The 20,000-nt window shown below is 42.9% G+C and overlaps 1 protein-coding gene across 7 annotated transcripts in view; it reads left to right on the top strand.

The window, feature by feature from the left end:
* LOC135093210 (agrin-like) overlaps positions 1-20,000 on the top strand; it is a 503,425-nt gene that overhangs the window by 297,549 nt on the left and 185,876 nt on the right. For all 7 annotated transcript variants that reach the window (XM_063992187.1, XM_063992185.1, XM_063992186.1 and 4 more), the window contains one exon: positions 9,646-11,079. The gene's annotated coding sequence lies outside the window, so the exon portion shown is untranslated. The remainder of the gene's footprint in view (positions 1-9,645; positions 11,080-20,000) is intronic.

Genomic DNA, 20,000 nt, shown 5'->3' with positions numbered 1-20,000 from the left:
ATGGAAAGGTATGTTACGATACAGGTGTCATATTGTCAAATGTTTGAGCTTCTTTGCTCAATTACTTTTAACATGCTCTAGTGCAGGTTATGGAGTTTTCAAGGATGTTTTCGGGATTTGGTAGTTTTGAAAGGATTCTGTGTCGTGAAATGGGGGAAAAATAACCATGAGAGCATGAGAAATTATCTACATCTTTGAAAACTGTTCTTACGAGAGTGTGAAGCGTTTGAGAATACGGGTCTGGATTGTGCAGCGCGCGGATCGTCTCTGCGGAAATAGTAGCGGCTGTGAGGTGACGTACAACCCGGCGCGTTCCGTCCATCACGCCGTATCTTCCGTGGCGCTCCAGTGTCAGGGAAGCGCGGCTGGCAGCATTGATCGAAAAAAATGTGGCCCCATAAACATAACACTTGCCTGCACCAATAACTGGCCATGAAAGCCAATGGCACACGCGGGCCGGACGTAAAGATAAAAAAACATCAAAGAGTTTTCTGGCCACTACGTTTGCTTTGCTAAACCTTTCGTCGACTTTAATTCAAAGCAATGGAGTTTGTTAAGAGATTTAGCACCGCACTAAATGTTTACCGTCGCCGGAAATGTGGCTAGCAAAGCCCATCCGCCATCCTTTCCGTGTGTGTGTGTGTGTGTGTGTGTGTGTTGTGGGTGGGCACAGCAGCAGCATGGCCAGGCTGCCCTATATACATACCAGATGGCCGGCGCTCGACGAGGAGTGCACTTGCTTCCCTTGGTTTTACATTTTTGTCTGTCTTATCGTTGTAATAAACACCACACAGCGTTACGAGGAAAAACCAAAGGAAATAGACATTGCAGTTTTCAGAGTGTTAGTGTTGCACGAACAGTTCGGCTATGGTACACATATTAGGACTTCCGCTTTTATGTGGAAAGTCGGTTATTACCTTTCCACGCACATAATGCACACACTGAAATGAAAGTTATTAAACGGTTTTGCTTGCTTTTAATGGAACAAATACACAAATACCAACAGAACACTGTATATCATGAGGGAATATTCCCCTTTGTGTGTGTGTGTGTTTGTGTGTGTGTGTGTGTCGATATTTGTGCATGTTTTTTGTAATATTGTTTTAATACTTTGGTACTCTGAAGCGTTCAGTGTCCACATGGACTGACAGGGAGGGTAGGCCTTTCATTTGCCTGCCACACGCGGAACCACTGACATGAGCGTGGCGTGATGTGATTTCAGAGCACCCATGCACTGCCACACAGCCACACAGCCGCAACCTCACAATCACTGGCTCTTCACCACACAGCTGCTACCGCGGACTTCCCAGAACTGCGATAATCCCGAGTCTGTAGCTCATTCGCTTCCATTCCTCCTGTTACTTCACACGATTGCATTTGTTAGTCTGAGATTCTGACGTCGCCGCGTGTAGGGCCGATCTAGAGGTAGAATGGAGGAAGTCTAGTAATCAATCATCAATAATAATTTGACTCATTTTTTTTTTTTTTATCAGAATCGACCTGAAATGCGTCATAGGACTAATCAAACATATACAGTGATTTGACTTATTTTATTAACCTTCAACTTTCTAAGAGACAATCCCAAATGCATCGTGTTTCGTGTGTGACCTTTGTTGTGATTGATAGATTTTTGTGGAGGATGGAAGAATACTCGCCGATTAAAAAAAAAAAATACAGAATACTTGATTTAATTTTTATTAGCTTCTCTGACACTTTATCGCCTAATGGTTCCTCTTAGAAAGTCGGGATACGAATTACGCATGGCTAAGTGAAAACAAAAAAAAATAAAAATAGTTTGTACAATACGTAAATGGAATCTTGTTAGTATTCAGTGTCCGTTTCAGAATGCACTGCAGGACAGAACCAACGAAATGGATACAAGTTAATCCCACGAGACAGACTTCCCGGTGTGAGGGTATTGCCTCCTGTGCCGCGCCTCAGCCAGCCAGCAGAGTGCATTCAGGCAGTGACGTGCGACAGATGAACTTCACCTTGTAGAATGGCCCTTCAACACACACTTGGGCATTTGTGTTCCGCGGTGTTTGGCCTCCGCTTCGTCATTGTTACTTCTTATTTTTTTCTCATTTATTTTTTTCATTTAATTTTTTTCTTTTCTTTTTTTCTTGTTTTTTCTTCCTTCATCTCCTTTGCTGCATACAAAGCTAAACCTGCTATCAAATATAGGATATCTGGATAGCAAGTGAATGATTAACATCTCTAGATGTCATGAAATATAACATTTTAATATTCTAGTCACAAGTTAAGTCATCTTTCTTCTTACTTCACTATTTGTCTTCCCTCATTTTGAAATTTTCTGATCTGTTCAAGTCTAATAAAGCTTGCTAATGAATACAATCTAAGCAGATTAAAGGACTTAAAGTATAAAAGGAAAATGCTAAATAGAGTGAGTGAAGCTTTTTTCTTAACAACTGACTATGACTAAATTTTCAACCTTCAGAGACAGACGCAGTCGTAAAAGCTCCAAGCAGTTGGGAATTTCTTGTAAATCTCTCACACACAAAACCTTTTGATGCATGCAGGCATGAGTGCTTCCTGAAAAAGAGATGTGCCTGGAGAGTGCCTGCCTTGTCTTCCTGGGATTCTCACCCTCTAAACCTCGCTCATTCTGGTCCAAATACTCCATTCGCCCTTCAGAAGCCAACAGCACCTGACGCCTGTATGCATTCCCGTCTCTGGACCTTGAAAACAGAGCTGTCAATATTCATAACCCTCGGTCTGAGAAGCAAGACATGTAAAGGCTTGTGGCATTTGATATAACATTGCTTTTTTTACGCCAGTTAGCTCATGACATCGTATAATTTGTGCTGGTATTTAGTGCTGTGTCATTAGGAGCTTGAAAAGACGTCTAGACAAATTTATGGGTGAGGATGAGAGGTGGAAATAGGTGGGTATGCTTCATGCAGGGACTACCACGTGAAGGTCTATTGGCTTCTTACACCTTCAATTATTTATCTTATGTCTTTACGTTCTTATTCCTCAAACCACACCTTAAATTGGACTTCTAACCTTGCTTCACTTAGGGAGAAATAAAAACAAGCGAAACAGGGAAAATGACCCTAAAAGAATTATAAAGAAGAAACCAAATCTGACACGAATATTACCAAGACAGAAAGGAAAGAGAATATGAAAGAGAATACAACATAGGATAAAGCTCCCATCCCAGCGACGGTGTTCTGGGGAAATGAGAATAAGTTAATAAATCAAGGAAGATTGGCTATAAGAAGGAATTAGGAGTAGGCCAACTCTGACGCCAAGGAAGGAAGGAAGGAAGGAAGGAAGGCGCCCTCCATCCCTCTGCCGCGGAGCACAAAGGCCCCTCAAAAGTTGCTTCTCTCAAGACACTGCATCATATCTTGCCTTCCCCTCGCGGTATAATTAGTTTCATAATGAGATCAAGTTTCCTCTTTCACCGTCTCTCCTCTCTCTCTCTCTCTCTCTCTCTCTCTCTCTCTCTCTCTCTCTCTCTCCCTCTCTCTCTCTCTCTCTCTCTCTCTCTCTCTCTCTCTCTCTCTCTCTCTAAATTATGATTCTTGTAAGTAACCTAGATTTCCCGCCTCGTCCCCGCCCATAAATTTTGTCATGTCACAAATTTTAAAACATGAAGGAAAAGATTCATTCCCATAAAAAATTTGGAACCCGCGTTTTTTTCTCCTTTCCTTCTAACCCGCACTCCTTGTTAACCCCCCCCCCCCCTCTCTCTCTCTCTCTCTCTCTCTCTCTCTCTCTCTCTCTCTCTCTCCTCTCTCCTCTCTCTCTCTCTCTCTCCTCTCTCTCTCTCTCTCTCCTCTCTCTCTCTCTCTCTCTCTCTCTCTCTCTCTTTCCTCTCCTTCTTTCCTTCCTTCCTTCCTTCCTTCCTTTCCTTCCTTCCTTCCTTCCTTCCTCCTCTATCCTAGCTCACTCTCATCCCTACGACCCCTTTCCTCCTCCTCCTCCTCCCTCCTCCTCCTCCCTCCCCTGCTCCAAGAACCCACCTGCTCTTATTAGTGACTGTTGAGGCACGTGATTGACTTTTATTGATTCCCCGCTAAGTTATTATACAGATGATTCACGTGGAGGCGAATTGCTTAACGAGGAATTGTATTGACGCTCGTGAACTTAAGACTGTCTACTTTCCCTGGGCAATGTGTTTTAATAGTGAAAGAAAGGGTGAGGTTAATGAGAGAGAGAGAGAGAGAGAGAGAGAGAGAGGGAGAGAGAGAGAGAGAGAGAGAGAGAGAGAGAGAGAAGAAGCGTGGTGTAATTCACAACCCTGCCCTAATTAGAAGCTGTAGTTTATAATGATATGATAATTACAGTTCATTACTGCCGGGTCGTCTGCTTATTATATCAGGGCGGAACAGGCGATCACCTGCAATTGATTCTGACAGGAGAGAGCGAGAGTGAGGCGAGGGCACCGACTGCTGACCCATTGCTTGTCTCCACTTCCTCCTTGCCTTGCACTGCCTCGTCCTGCCTTGTGTGTGTGTGTGTGTGTGTGTGTGTGTGTGTGTGTGTGTGTGTGTGTGTGTGTGTGGGCAGCAGCCATAGTTCAATCTAGTAATGTTTCGCAAGAATTAGCTTTGGCAGTTCCTCCGACTGTTCTCGGCCTTGACTGCTTGTTGTACTTTGGTGTTGCCTGTATGTAGTCGTGTGGTTTATTTGGCGTATTTATGTTGCTCATGTTGTTGTAATGTGTAATGGTGTGTTCAAATGTCGTAAAAGTCTAGATTATAGAGTTTGGTCTTTCTTTTTCTCGTCCCTGAAATGAAATTAGTTATTTCATTTTTTTATCTGAGTGATTTTTTTCTTTTTTTTCGTCAGAATTTTCCTGACATTTTGTCCGAAAACTATATTTGTGTGTCACGATTTTGGTTGTTGTGTGTGTGTGTGTGTGTGTGTGTGTCTGTGTGTGTGTGTGTGTGTGTGTTTCATTTAGAAAATATATATCTGTTGTAAATCACTGTGTCCTGTGAGGGAGGAGCACTAAGGCACTTCTGGAATTAATGGAAGCTTTTCTTTGTGAATTCATTAACTTTTATGAAGCGATAGTCACGTGGGATCATTTTGTCTTATGTAACCGTTTACACTGTCCTTGAAGGGAAGAGCGGAAGGTTTGATAACAAGAATAGAAGACTTCCTAGTGTGTCCTTTATAGGTCAGTTTTTCAGTTATCTTTTACATTTCTAGCATCTTTTATTTATTTATTTTTTATGACTCTTCCCTGGGTTATATAAATCATGGGGTCGCCTTTGACGTACTGCGAACAGTGACGATTTCGTAGTAAAAATTGTATACCCACTATTTCCGTCAAAATATTTCATAGGCTTAGTAATTCATGGGAACTTCCGCTCTTAGCTTCTCACTATTTTTGAAAGACCACAAGGATAATTAGTCTGGTTCTCATTATATTTTTCCCATTACTGGTGCAGATTCATAGTTAAAGCTTCATTAGAATCATAAAAAAAAAAAATTCTTGAAAAACCAGAAACTTACACTAGAGTCTGTTTAAATCAGTTCAGGTTTAACACCGACATTATTGGTCGAGATAATATTCCATTACCTCTCGTAATTGGGCAGACCTATTATTAAAAATCACATTGGAATAATTGGAACACCTTTGAAAAAAAAATAACTTCCACATGACTAGTGTTAAAATCAGTCTAAGTAAGGCACATAAATAATTAATGTTACTCATTGCATTTTTCCCATTCATGATGCAGACTTGGTAGAATGCCACTGAAATCATAAAAAAAAAAAAAAAAACACGGTTAAAAAAGCACAATACCTTCCACTAGACCAGAGTGTGTTAAAATTAGTCGAAATAAAGCTAGAAAAATTATTGGTTTTATCACTATTTTTTTCTTTAATTATGCAGGATTGTTGAAACTTCACTGGAATCAAGAAAGCACCCTTAAAGAAACTTAGACTTCCACTGGACTAAAGAACATTAAAATCAGTCGAAATAAGGCACTGAAAATACTGATCGGCTTCTCACGGGACATCCCCGATTAACAATACAGACTTGTTAAAATCCTCCTTGAAAACCCAATAACTTCCATCAGAGAGCATTAAAATCAATCGCGGAAAGGCACCGGAGAAATGAGGATGCGGACCTTGACCTGAAGCAAAGCCAGACGTAATACCACAAGCAGGAACATTTGGTATTGATAACGCGATTGAAGAATTGATACAAATATCTCTCCTGTGCAAACCAATACTCGCATGTCACCAAAACTCGTGATTCGGGAGACGTGGTGTTCTGTTGGTATTCATGATTGTTTCCATTATTTTCAGTTCTATAAGAAATGCCAACCGTTGCCCTTTGGATATTGGGACGAGGCTACGGTGTGGCGGGGGCTTGGCTTGGCAAGAGGCTTATGTTATGCATACCGCCCTCCTTTAGCCGCTGCCTGTGTTATTAATGTATTCGTTTCATTTTAAGAGAGAGAGAGAGAGAGAGAGAGGAGAGAGAGAGGAGAGAGAGAGAGAGAGAGAGAGAGGAGAGAGAGAGAGAGAGAGAGAGAGAGGAGAGAGAGAGAGAGAGAGAGAGTATAGGTCGTTGGGTGTGTGTGTGTTCGTCTAGATAATATTACTTTCACTACAACGAGCCTTCAAATTGCTTTAATGATCTTCGCGCGCGCGCGCGCGCGCACACACACACACACACACACACACACACACACAACACACACACACACACACACACACACACACACACACACCACACACATCCCGTTTACGCGATATTGAGTGATACTGTGAGTGTTTACGGCGTAGGGAAGGAGGAGGAGGAAGAGGGAGAAGCAGGAGGAGGAGACAGGAGGAGGAATAAGGAACAGAGAGTAGGGGAAGAATACCTTGAAGGAAGTAGAGGAGAATACGCGCCCTGGGAAACCAGAGGACTTAGGAAATCACCTGAATGGCCTAATTATTTTTAGCCTTGCAAGGATAGGGAGTGTGGCAGTGCTAATGAGAGGGGGGGGAGGAGGAGGAGGAGGGGGGGGAGAAAGGGAAGGGAGGAAAAGGAGGAGGAGGAGGAGGAGGAGGAGGAGGAGGAGGGGGAAGGGAGAGCAAACAGCAGGAGGAGGACGGAAGGGCGCTTCGTCAGGTTAAATTGGCCTTATTCCCTCCATCCAGGTAATTGTTTTTCCTCGTCAGGTACTAACTCAGGTGTTCAAAATGTTTTTTTTTTTCCTTTGTGTGTGTGTGTGAGAGAGAGAGAGAGAGAGGAGAGAGAGAGAGAGAGAGAGGAGAGAGAGAGAGAGAGAGAGAGAGAGAGAGAGAGAGAGAGAGAGAGAGTATTGGTGAGGGTATATATGTGTATCTATATGTACTTTGGTGCATGTATATATAGTTGTGATTAAATGTACGTGTGTGTGTGTGTGTGTGTGTGTGTATGTGTGTGTGTGTGTGTGTACTGCGAGCTGTTGGTGCATTTGGCGTTTCCGTGTATCTACTATATGTAGTTTGGATCGTCGTTATGCACAGTCGTGATGAAAGTCATGTAACCTACACTCACCCGCATTGTGTCCCGCGCTTTATCTCAATCCCAACATGCTCTGATCCGCTGAACGGTCCCCTTAACAAAACCTGGCAACTAGAGGACTACCGCTTCAGGGGAGACGCTAAACAGTGGAAGGGAGCTTGTAATGTTACCCGAGTACCTTCCGCGGCAGTGGGTACATGTAATATAATTGTGTCATAGTTTGCAGAATGTTTCGAATAACACGACCTTGGGCAAAATGAACTTGTTGTTTTTAGCACACCGGAACTTTTTTTTGCTGCTTCCGCTTTACCTGTTCCGTAATTGTGTGTGTGTGTGTGTGTGTGTGTGTGTGTGTGTGTGTGTGTGTGTGTGTGTGTGTGTGTGTGTGTGTGTGTTTTATTTTCTTCGTAAAAAAAAAATATCTCCTGAGCATTTTTAGTCTGTCATTGTCAATCTCTCCATTTATTTCACTATACCCGTCTACTCGTGTATTCTTCCTGTTTTTATTCCTTGTTTTCATAGTGCATTTTCCTTCAGTTTCCCTTTCGTGACTTGTAGGAAGAAAAGAATTTTGAGAAGGAAGGAAAGCAGGAAAAAGGAAGTAGAGGAAAGCATATCACTCTCCTATTTCCCCCATTACAGTCAATATACTAATAGCACAACATCAATAACGAGAGAAATTACAGTGGTACGAAAAAAAATACACGGTATGGCGCTATTTGTTGTATTTCCTCGTCTGCCAATACAAAGGAATAGGCTCAAGGGAATGTAGTAGTAGTAGTAGTAGTAGTAGTAGTAGTAGTAGTAATAATGCTCCTTCTTTGTGAGAGAATGGACTGAAGGGAAGGAAGAGGAAGGGAGGAGGAGGAAACGGAAGGAAAGGGAAGGGGAAGTGACTGAGGGACGAGAGGGCGGTCACTATGCGAGTATGATTAAGAGAAATGTGTGTGTGTGTGTGTGTGTGTGTGTGTGTGTGTGTGTGTGTTTGAGGATGTATTAGCGTGGGTGGATGTGGGTGACTATATTGGTGTTGACACTACCATCAGACTTTATTGGATTATAGATGAGTGAGGCTTTGATTTCTCTCTCTCTCTCTCTCTCTCTCTCTCTCTCTCTCTCTCTCTCTCTCTCTCTCTCTCTCTCTCTCTCTCTCTCTCTCTCTCTCTCTCTCTGTCTCTCTCTCTCTCTCTCTCTCTCTCGTAGTTGTCCACATCAGCGCTCTTGTTTTTGTGTCTCCCATCCTCTCTCTCTCTCTCTCTCTCTCTCTCTCTCTCTCTCTCTCTCTCTCTCTCTCTCTCTCTCTCTCTCTCTCTCTCTCTCTCTCTCTCTCTCTCTCTCTCTCTCTCTCTCTCTCTCTCTCCTCGTCTTACAGTCTGCCGGGGATAATGGTCGTCACGTTGCAATCCACTCGGCCACTCGCATCCTGCCACCGCTTGTGTTTGCTAGAGTTTCATCGGCCCCTCGTGCACCTCGAGATGACTCAAGTGGCCGTGGTTCTTCTCCCCCTCGAGTCAAAGGGAGGAATGAACCGACTTGGCTTTGTCTCTTTGTTATTTTTTGCTGCGCGTCGTGAAAGCTCTGCAAATGGCTCTGAGCTGTGTGAATAGTTTGACGTCCCTAAAAGTCTTCTTCTTCTTCCTCTTCTTCTTCTTTTTCTTTTTTTTTTCATTTATTTATTTATTTATTTATTTTTTTTTGTTGCTAGTTTTTTTTTTTTAGTTTGTCTCTAGTTTTTTGTCTCCCGTTTTCTTTTGTCTTCCGCGTTCTAGTCCTCGTTTTTCTTCTTTTCTTCGTGTTTAGGGTGTACGTTGTTCTTTTTTTATTTTCGTGTCATTTTTAGCTTTTTTCTCTTTCTCATTCTGTGTTTTCTGTTTTTTTATTATCTTCCTCATTCTGGTATTCGTTCTTCTTTCTCTCCTCCTCGTCTTGCTTAAGGTGTACATTTTTTTTTTTTTTTCGTGCCTGTCTCGTCTAGTCGTCCTCGTTTCAGTTGATGATATGAACACTTTTTAATGATCCTTTCATCGTTCTGCTGTGGTTGCTTTTTTTTTTTTTTTTTACCAACATGATTTCAGGATCCGACAGTTTATTGACATGAACACTTTTCTTTTTATTAATCTTTCCAATACCTTAATACTTCCCTTTTTATGTCATTCCAGGTGAAAGTGAAATCCGCCCCAAAGAATCACAAAATTGAAAAGAAGAAAAAAAAAACATCGTGAACTCAAAAGGCGGATCATTAAAAGTGACGCAACATTTCGGTTTCAGGGCGACGAGAAACTTTCACAGGTAAAGAAAGAAAGAAAGAAGAAAAATCACTCCAGATACGCAGCAGAGAACCACTTGAAAGACGTCGAAGATCGGGAGAAAGAGAGATATAGAAACTAAATTGCTTGGATATACTGAAGTTTTCCTCGTTAGTGGCGTGTCAAGTGGAGTGTTTAAGAGGCCTCTTGATGGTGGAGAGGCGATCCCAGTGCTGACGAGGGAGAGCCGACGTGCTGAGTGGGCCAAGGCGGGTGTAATTGGCCATCTAAAGGTGTGTGTGGTGTTACCGAGGCATTAGTGTTGCTGCTAGAGGAGGAGGAAGAGGAGTTGTGCAGTTTGTGGCCAAGTGGTACAAGTGATGCCTCGAAATTGATATCGTGTAGTGTTGAGGTGCTTTGGCACGGGACGGCAGTGCGGCGGTGCTGTGAGAAAGTGATAGTGATAGTAGTAGTAGTGTGTCTGTGCGCCGAGCAACGTCCGGGAAGTACAGCTTTGTGTACAGATTTGGGTTGCCTTACCGCGGTGGAGTGTTCGTGCGCCGCGGTACTGGTGCGGTGAGGGACTGAACTGACAAAGAGAGAGAGAGAGAGAGAGAGAGAGAGAGAGAGGGAGGCGGATGACTCAATCACACCTCCATGACCAGATGACCAGAACTTTCCGCCCCAAGTGATTTCCACCCTTTCGCCTCTCCCTCTTCCTTCTGTGTTCCCTCTCCTTCTCCCTCTTCCCTCCGAGCCATGGATGAGAAGACTCCCCTGCCCCGCAACTCCACCACCACCGCACCCAACAGTCAACCAAACGGGAAGTACGACTACTACTCCGACTACGTGTACGACCCCGTGCCCAGCTACCATGAGGCGTACAGAGACTACGACTATGCCAAGTCTCCCGTTAACCTCCACCTGCAGCCGACCCCCCGCACGACTACCTCCCCACCGAGGAGAACGACCACGACCTGCGCCTGGTGGGGGGAGGAGGCGTGGGGAGGGGACGAAGGGACGGCTTAGGTGGGCGAGGAGGTGCGGCGGGAATGGTTGGAGGAGGAGGAAGGATCAACAATGGCCGAAGAATGAACGAGGAAATGAGAGAGCTTCCACAGCAAGATGGAAGGGGAGGAGGAGGAGGAGGAGGAGGAGGTGGTGGAGGTGGAGGAGGAGGAGAAGGAAGAGGAGGAGGAAGAGGAAGAGGAGGAGAAAGCGGAGGGAATGAAGAGGAGGAGGAGGTTCTGGAGGGGCCCAAGAGGTGGTTTTCTCTTGTTATTCTCCTGCTGGTGCTTCTAGTCGTGATCTTCGTGGTCGTGGCCATCGTCATCTTGTACCTCAACTGTGAGTAACCGACCTCCTTGTTTTCTGTACTTGTTTCCTTGCCGGCATCAAATTTCTATATATTTTTCAGGTTTTTTCTTCTGCATTACTCCAGGAAGTAACTAAAGCGATATATCTTGCTACATTATCGCTTGTAATCTTCGCTGACTATAGTTTATTTGATTAGTAATGAAGTACCCAAAGCATTCATATCTTTTTCTATTATTCTGCTACAGTATTACTTGAAGAAATACGTAAAGCGATATAGTTAGGAACATTATCTCGTTTTCTTCACCTTATACTCGTGATCATGAAGAACCTGAAGCACTGATATGTCTTTTCTCTTATTCTTAATTCCTCCATATCACTCAAGCAAAGGCAGAACTGAAACTATAGAGGTTACATTTCGAGTAGTAAGGTATTTAATAGTTAAGACATTTAAGAGTTTTTTGTCGTGATAAGAGGAGTGGTAGATAAGGCATTAGATTTAAATTTTTATCAAGTTCGAAATCAGAGCCCGACAGAAGTAATGAAAAAAAAAAGGTAAAGATAGAGGAATTATCGAGACATTCAGTAAATCGTACACAATACCAGGCGCCAAGTTTGCAAAGAATAACAGGTGTCATTAATAAAGCACCCATTCCATTAATTTCCTCTCTACATTCATCCCTCTATACCATTAAGGCAAACACGTGAAGCAAGAAGCATTATGGAACACGCTGGCGAGAGAAATTTCCGAAAACCTTAAGTAAATCGTACATAATCTCAGAATAGTAAGTTTACATCGAGTAACGTATTTCTTAATGACAAAGCACCCATTCCATTAATAACCTTTCTACATTCATCTCTTCATATCACCAAGGCAAACACATGGAGACATTATGGGAGGCGTTATCGAACACCCTGACGTAATCGCATGTACCTTTCAGCCAGAAGGTTTTGCCTCGCGTGTGGATCTCATGAATAATGCAGTACTTGTGTCACTGCTCTGCTGATTGGAGACACGAAAGAAGCGAGTGTTTCTTTCATGAAGGCAAGTTTTATATTTAGCACCTAGAAGTGGCGGGCGAGTCTTGAGCCATTCCTCTGATGTCGGCAGCCTTGTGCTCCCGAGAGATCTCATAGCAAAGGAAGGAAGGAAGGACGGAAGGAGAGTAAGAAGGAACCCCATCTCAGAACCCATTACTTGCCAGACGCCACAAAGCTTTGAGACTGACCTTGTGGACTGTGTGCTTGTGAAAGGTTATCATTTGTGTTGGATATGCGTTCTGGACATGGGAAATTCGAATACTCGTGTCCTCGTATGTATGTTTCTCTCTCTCTCTCTCTCTCTCTCTCTCTCTCTCTCTCTCTCTCTCTCTCTCTCTCTCTCTCTCTCGTATATATGTAGTGTTCCTTATATTTCCGGTGTCTTCATATTTTTCTCGCATTTTTTCGCTTCCTCTCTCCGATTCGTGCTCCACCTTTGAATATCTTCATTATGTGTCTTTTTTTTTCCCTCATTCGTGTATTATTTTTTCTATGTGTTTCCTCCGTCTTCCTTCGCCCGTTTCCCTCATTTTTCCTCCTCCCTGCCTCCCGCCACAGTCCTCAGCTCGCCCACCACTTCCCTCGCTCTTCCCTCCACTCCTCCCGCTCCTCCCGTTCCCTCTTGCCTCGCTTCCGCCCCTTTTATAAAGTTTCATGAACGTCAAAATCTCTCCATCTCTTCTTTATTCTTTGGACGACGCGAATTCCTGCTGGGAGAAAAATTCATACGCTTCTTTACTGCTGGTGATGCTGCTGCTGTTGCTGTTATTATTGCTAGTGCTGCTCTTGTTCCTGTTGCTGGTGGCGATGGTTGTGGCGGTGGCGGTGGCGGTACTACTACTACTACTACTACTACTACTTAAATACACACACACATACGTACGTGATTATGTTCGTGAGTGGGTGTTATGTCAATTGTAAATATAATTTTATATTTATAATTATGGTTCAGGTGTTCTGTCTGCCATGGAGTTTCGTATCGGAAGATGGTGGCCTCCTCCCTTACGCGTGCTTAATATTGATTTTTACGTAAGACGAACTAAATAAAAGTATCACAGTTTAACCAAGGCTCTAAAGGACGTAAAAATAAACAATATCCGTGCTCCTCAAAACACGCAACAAGTATTTTCAGCGCACGTCTGTCTGCCAGCGTGCATCTACCCGTGATGTCCAGAACAGTGGTGACAGACACGATCGTCAGGGTCAGTGATCAGGACAGGGGAACAAATGACGAGTTCGAGCTTGGTACAGTTAGATGAAAAGGGAAATAGGAATAAATTGATTTTCAAATAGAATTGTACCTGAAAAATCATTACCGTGTCCTTGTTAACCTCTATAACGTCCAATAGAGCTTGTGAAATGTACGCGATGAGGATGGGAAGTCGGCTGAAGTGTTTGAAAATGCAGTTCTTGGCCTATTGAAGTCATTGATGAAAGGTTTAAAACTATTGCAGTATAAAAAGTTCATTGTTTAAAAAAATATGTGTACTTGAACATAGTCACTTTTAAAGGTGGGATTTATTTTGTATAATAATAAAAAAAAATCAGATCGTTTTCGTTTTCTCTTAGGATTTTTGATATTCCGTACTCTCTCTCTCTCTCTCTCTCTCTCTCTCTCTCTCTCTCTCTCTCTCTCTCTCTCTCTCTCTCTCTCTCTCTCTCCCTTTTATAACTTGGCGTGAAGGTGAAGTAATGAGTCTGAAGGTGTTTTGACCGCCCACAGAAAGCGACCGTCCTCAACCATTAGCGTTTTGCGAACAGGTGAAGTGAGCGATGCGTTTATTTTTTCTTTTTTTCTTTTTTCTCTTTTTATTACGACGCAAGCGAGAAGAGATGTTTGTTAATTTGTTTTTTATTGTTCTTTGTGCTTGCATCCTCGTGTGTGTGTGTGTGTGTGTGTGTGTGTGTGTGTGTGTGTGTGTGTGTGTGTGTGTTTCTCTCCTTTGTTGCGTTTGGATGTGATATTGTTTTATTTAATTCTAGTTTAATGTTTAGTTGGAAGGTATGTTCTTGTATTTTCAGTCACACACACACACACACACACACACACACACACACACACACACACACACACACACACACACACACACACACACACACACACGGACGTTCATGTTATTCGTTACACAGTGCCTGAACGTAAAAGAACTGTAGGTAAGATTTTGAGAATATACGTGTTCCTATCTCCCATGTTTCAAAAGCCTGCCATTCCTTCTTTCCTAATCCATTCCTTTTCTCTACAACCTTACTGCAACTTTCCTTTTTCCAGGCCTTTGTCAGTTGTTGCATGAGACTCTACCTGGTCCCTCTTATGCTGTTCAAAGTTTCATCTCTTTAGTTTTGAGTGTCTAGTTAATCGAGTGTTTACAATTGTCCAGTTTAATGTGGTTATTTTCGTCTCATTCACTCAGTCACTTAATACCAACTGCTGTTCTGCACCACGTATCAATTTGACATTTTACTCATGTGTCGCTTTCAAGTTTCCCTCTTATATATGAGTTGTATGTATTTATTTTCCATTCCCACCCCTGTTTTTTTTTTTCCTCCCTCGTGTAAGCTATGAACATTTTGCACGTACAGACTCGTAATGTTTGGAGGGAAAACCTGGACGCTGGAAAAATAATAAAGAAAATACTGCTGAAAAAACAATATCAGCCCCAAGCCGTCACATTTTTTTAGCATTTCCACAGAGAAACAAATTTACGCTTATGTGTGTGTGTGTGTGTGTGTGTGTGTGTGTGTGTGTGATCAAAGCACAGAGAGAGAGAGAGAGAGAGAGAGAGAGAGAGAGAGAGAGAGAGAGAGAGAGAGAGAGAGAGAGAGAGAGAGAGAGATAATATAATAACTACAACGTAATGAAAGTAATAAGGAAAGTAACAAAAGTCATTTATTTCCCGTGACAGAAAACGGAGCCGTGGAAAGCAGAAGTAGCAAAGAATGGAGCATAAGATTAAATCTCTCTCTCTCTCTCTCTCTCTCTCTCTCTCTCTCTCTCTCTCTCTCTCTCTCTCTCTCTCTCTCTCTCTCTCTCTCTCTTGTTCATCTGTAGCACAAGAAATAAAAGGAAACTGTATATTTTCATCCAGCTCTCGTGCCTTCTCGGCCTCTGACTCCTCCCACTCAATGGCAAATAGATAAAAGGAGATAAAATGAAAAAAAAATGTATCAATAAACAGGTGCAGCAAAGAACAGGAAGCAAAGGCGATAAGAATAAAAATATCATTCTCTGAGGCGAAATAGTTTAAGGATGTAGTGTGTGTGTGTGTGTGTGTGTGTGTGTGTGTGTGTGTGTGTGGGTAGGTGGATAGATGAGTGTGTAAATGCTTGGGTTGTTTGCTGTGAAGGGTACAAAGTAGGGGGAAGAAGGAATAGGAGAGCGAGCAAGAGAGAGAGAGAGAGAGAGAGAGAGAGAGAGAGAGAGAGAGAGAGAGAGAGAGAGAGAGAGAGAGAGAGAGAGAGAGAGATAGGTAAGGTATATTTTTTTTACATCGTTTGAATAAAGTCTGAACATAAATTTCAGCCAATCTCTCTCTCTCTCTCTCTCTCTCTCTCTCTCTCTCTCTCTCTCTCTCTCTCTCTCTCTCTCTCTCTCTCTCGTCGATACAGACCGTCAACTTCTATTCCTTTTGTATCTTTCTTTCCTTTTAACCCTCCTCCTCCTCCTCCTCCTCCTCCTCCTCCTCCTCCTCCTCCTCCTCCTCCTCTGTTTTGCTGTCTTTCACATTATCCCTTTCGACCACTATTCCCTTTGTTCGCCTCTTACTCGTCTTTACTTTCCCTCCACTTGTTTCCTCCTCTTCCTCCTCCCCGCAGCCACTTCCCTTACTCTCCATTTCTCCCTTGCCTTATTTCTCCAATTCTTTCTGTATTTTTTTTTCTCTCCATCTTCTCTTCGTACCTTTTCTCTTTCATACATAGGGAAAGAGCATTTTACGAGTACTCCCTTGATGCAGTTTCTCTCTCTCTCTCTCTCTCTCTCTCTCTCTCTCTCTCTCTCTCTCTCTCTCTCTCTCTCTCTCTCTCTCTCTCTCTCTCTCTCTCTCTCTCTAAATCGTAAAATTGGGTTCTTGATCATAAGAACTAGGAAACTTTTTTCCCAACACTTGAGAAGAATTAAAGATGAGTTATGAGAGAGAGAGAGAGAGAGAGAGAGAGAGAGAGAGAGAGAGAGAGAGAGAGAGAGAGGGGGTAGCGATGGGGTGATAAGAGTGAAATACGATGCTGTTATATTTTTTTTGTTTGTGGCGTAGTGTGGCGGTGGTGGTGGTGGTGATGGTGGTAGTGGCAGCGGTGATTATTGTGGTGAATTTCGTGGAGGTGGTGGTGGTGGTGGTGGTGGTGGTGGTGATGGGTAATGGTAATTGTGGTGGTGGCGGTGGTACCAGTTTGTGGCGACTCATAGCAGGTATATACTGTTTGTTTGTTTGTCTGTTTGTTTGTGGTTATCTGTTTGGTTATTTTTCGCTCAAATCTCTATCTCTCTGAAGGTCAAATGTTTCTACGTCTCTCTCTCTCTCTCTCTCTCTCTCTCTCTCTCTCTCTCTCTCTCTCTCTCTCTCTCTCTCTCTCTCTCTCTCTCTCTCTCTCTATGACCCACATCTGCGTTTTTTTCTCCCTCTCTTTTTCTCTCTCTTTTATTCACACTGGTCGTAATGGCGGTGGTGGTATTGGTGGAGGTGGAAGCGATGGCGGCGGCGGCAGCGGTGGATTTCTGCATTGGTGGAGAGATTACTGTAAAACGAACGGGTCTCTCTTAATAGGACTTATTTCGTGATATCTGTATCGGATTGATAGGCGGCGAGAATTAAGGGGTGATAGGAGTGGAGAGGATTCAGGGGATGTGCTGAGAGAGAGAGAGAGAGAGAGAGAGAGAGAGAGAGAGAGAGAGAGTTAATAGCGTCAGAGTACTAAGGAGGCAAAGAGGATGGGATCAGGGACGGCGGAGAGTGAAAGAAGAGCTCCCACAGACGTTAATGGTAATGCAAGGGGTGTGGACAAGGGACGGTGAAGGGTAATGTGCAGTGGGGGTGAGAGGGTATTGTCTGAGGTGTTAAGGTGTTGATGGCGGTGGTAGTGATGGAGGTGGTGATTATGATGGGCAGTGGTGGTGATGGTGATGCAGTGATGGGCGGAAGTCAGGGTGGGAATGTCGTTTGGACTAGATGGGCAGTGAAAAGACGATATAAAGAAGTAAAGAGGGAGGTAAGGGAGAAGGAAGTGAAGAGAAGGAAAGAAAGAGGAAGTAAGTGAAGAGGACGAATGAGGAAGTAAGAAAGGAAGGAAGAGGGAGAAGATAGGCTCAGGAATGTGGAAATAGATTGAGCTGTGTCGTTGCAAGAACAAATTCACTTCACCAAGAGTAGAGTTACGGGGAAGCGCTACTTCTACTGGGAAACTACTGTGAGCCAAACCAAACATATTATTTGTAGTTTTCTGTATATTTCCTTTTTTTTTTTTTTAGGCGTGGAAGAAGCAAGCCAAGAAAACAAAAAAGAGAGAAAACACCAATTTATTAATCCCTAGTAGCTCCAGAATCGTCAATAAAGAGAGGAACTGAGGAAAGAGAACAAAATGAAAATAAAAAAAAACTATAGGACAGCAAGAGGAGCTGGATAGAAAAAAAATGATAAAAGATGAAAAATAGAGATAGAGAAAATAAAAAAAAAGACGGAAGATTAAAAGGACGAGAGGGATTTAGAGAGACGCAGTGAGAAAACATGAAAAATAGAGAGAAAAGAAGAGAGATAGGAACGAAGCAATAAAGAATGGAAAACGAGAAAGATATGGGTATAAAGGAAGGAAAAAAAAGTGAAGAGGGAAACAGAAAATAAAAATGAAAGGTACATACAAAGGAAAAGAGAGGAAGAAAAAGAAGCAGAAACAAAGATGAAGGAAGAAGAGAAAATGAGAAGAGCAGGAAGGAATGAAGAAAACGGGGGAGGGAAGAAGAAAGAAAGAGAAGAAAAGGAAGAGAACCAAGGTGGAAGGGAGAAAGAGATAAAGAGAGCTAGGAGGAAAGAAAGAGAAAAGGATGTGAGGAAAATGAGAAGAGAGGGAGGAAAGAAGTGAATTAAAGGAGAAAGAGAGAAAAACTGAAGAAATTAAATGAAGGAAATAAGCAAAAGGCGAAGGGAAAGACGAACGAAGAGGAAGAAAAAAAGAAAAAAAAAAAGCAAAACACAAAGAAGAAGGGAGGAAGAAAGGGAAAGAGAATCGAACGAAGGAGGAAGTAAATGAAAAAGGAAGGAGGTAGGAAAAAGTAGGAAAAGGAGAAAAAAGGAAGGAAAGAGAAGAAATGAAGGAATAAGATAGGAAGATAAAAAAAAGAAAAATGGAAGATGAAGAAACTACTAAAAAATCTGTGAAAAGAAGAAGAAGAAAGCAAAGGAAAGGAAAGGAAAGAGGAAAAGAGGGAGGGGAAAGGCAGGTAGGTAAAGAGGAAGAAAACGAAGGAAAGAAAGGAAGGAGAGCGGAGCAAAGAAGGAAGACGGAAAGCGGAAAGGAAGTAGGAAGAGAAGCAGAAAGCGAAGAAGGAAGAAGTAATAAGGAAGACGGGTGGCTGAAAGGAGGTAGACACAGAGGAAGAAAACGAAGGAAAGGAAGGAAGGATAGCGAAGGAAAGAAGGACGGAGGGAGAGGGGGAAGGTGGGTGGCTGGCTTTGTGTGTGCCGAGACGCCTGTCAGAAGAGGAACTCATTTTCCGGCTAAGGAGAGAAGTTGGCAACCCAGCAAACCTTCTCCTGCTTGCCGCCCCTCATCCCTCTCGCACCTCCTCCTCCTCCTCCTCCTCCTCCTACCCTTAAAACACTTCACGCACGCCTTCTCTCCTCCCAATTTCTCTCTCTCTCTCTCTCTCTCTCTCTCTCTCTCTCTCTCTCTCTCTCTCTCTCTCTCTCTCTCTCTCTCTCTCTCTCTCTCTCATACATTCCCGAATTCTATCTTTCTCTTACTATCTATCTCCTTTTTTTTTTTATTCACACTAGCTCACCAGTCATTTTCCTTCTTTCTTATCTCTTCTTTATTATTCGTCTTTTTGTCGTCTTTATCTCTTATTCTCCCTATAGTCTCATATTCTCTCCCTTCTCTCCTTGTCTGTTTTTTTTTTCTTTATTAAATGCTAAGCTCGTATAATTCTTTTTTTCATTCTTTTCTTCCGCTTTTCTCTTATTCCAGCATTCCTCCTCCTCCTCTTCCTCCTCCTCCTCCTCCTCCTCTTACGATTCTTGGCCAAAGATTTTTATTCCTTATTCTTCTCTTACTTTCTCTATCAGTCACACTTCTTTACCTTTCCTTCCTCAAGCCTTTTCTTTTGTGCTCTCTCTCTCTCTCTCTCTCTCTCTCTCTCTCTCTCTCTCTCTCTCTCTCTCTCTCTCTCTCTCTCTCTCTCTCTCTCTCTCTCTCTCTCTCTCTCCTTTCTTTCCCACTCCCCTCTTAACCATTTTTCTTCTTTTTCTTTATTCTCGTCTTCCCCCTTTATCCCTCTTCCGTCCCTTCCCTCTTTATTTCCTCATTCCCTTTCCCTCCTTTTTTTATCCTTATTTTTCTACCCCTCTCGTTTCTCATCCTCTTTCCCTCCCTTCTACTTTCTTCTAGTTCCCTGTCCATCTCTTTCCCTCCTATATACTTCCCCCATCCTATTTTCCCTTCTGCTCTTTCCTCCCTTGTTTTTCTTTCCTCCCTCCCTGTGACCCCTTTCTCCTTGTCTCCCTTTCTCTATTAAAAAAAGATGGGAAGTAATTAGTTTTCAAATAGAGTGGTGGATGAATGGAATAGACTCAGTAATCAGATTCTTAGGGCTTAGGGCTTAGTCATTAGGGAGCTTTAAAAGAAGATTAGACATATTTATGGATGAAGATAATAGGTGGAAATAGGTAGGTATGCTTCATATAGGGACTGCCACGTGTAGGTCTGAT

Source organism: Scylla paramamosain, chromosome 42, assembly GCF_035594125.1.
Source record: "Scylla paramamosain isolate STU-SP2022 chromosome 42, ASM3559412v1, whole genome shotgun sequence".
Classification (NCBI taxonomy): domain Eukaryota; kingdom Metazoa; phylum Arthropoda; class Malacostraca; order Decapoda; family Portunidae; genus Scylla; species Scylla paramamosain.
This window is presented reverse-complemented; position numbering and strand designations above follow the sequence as displayed.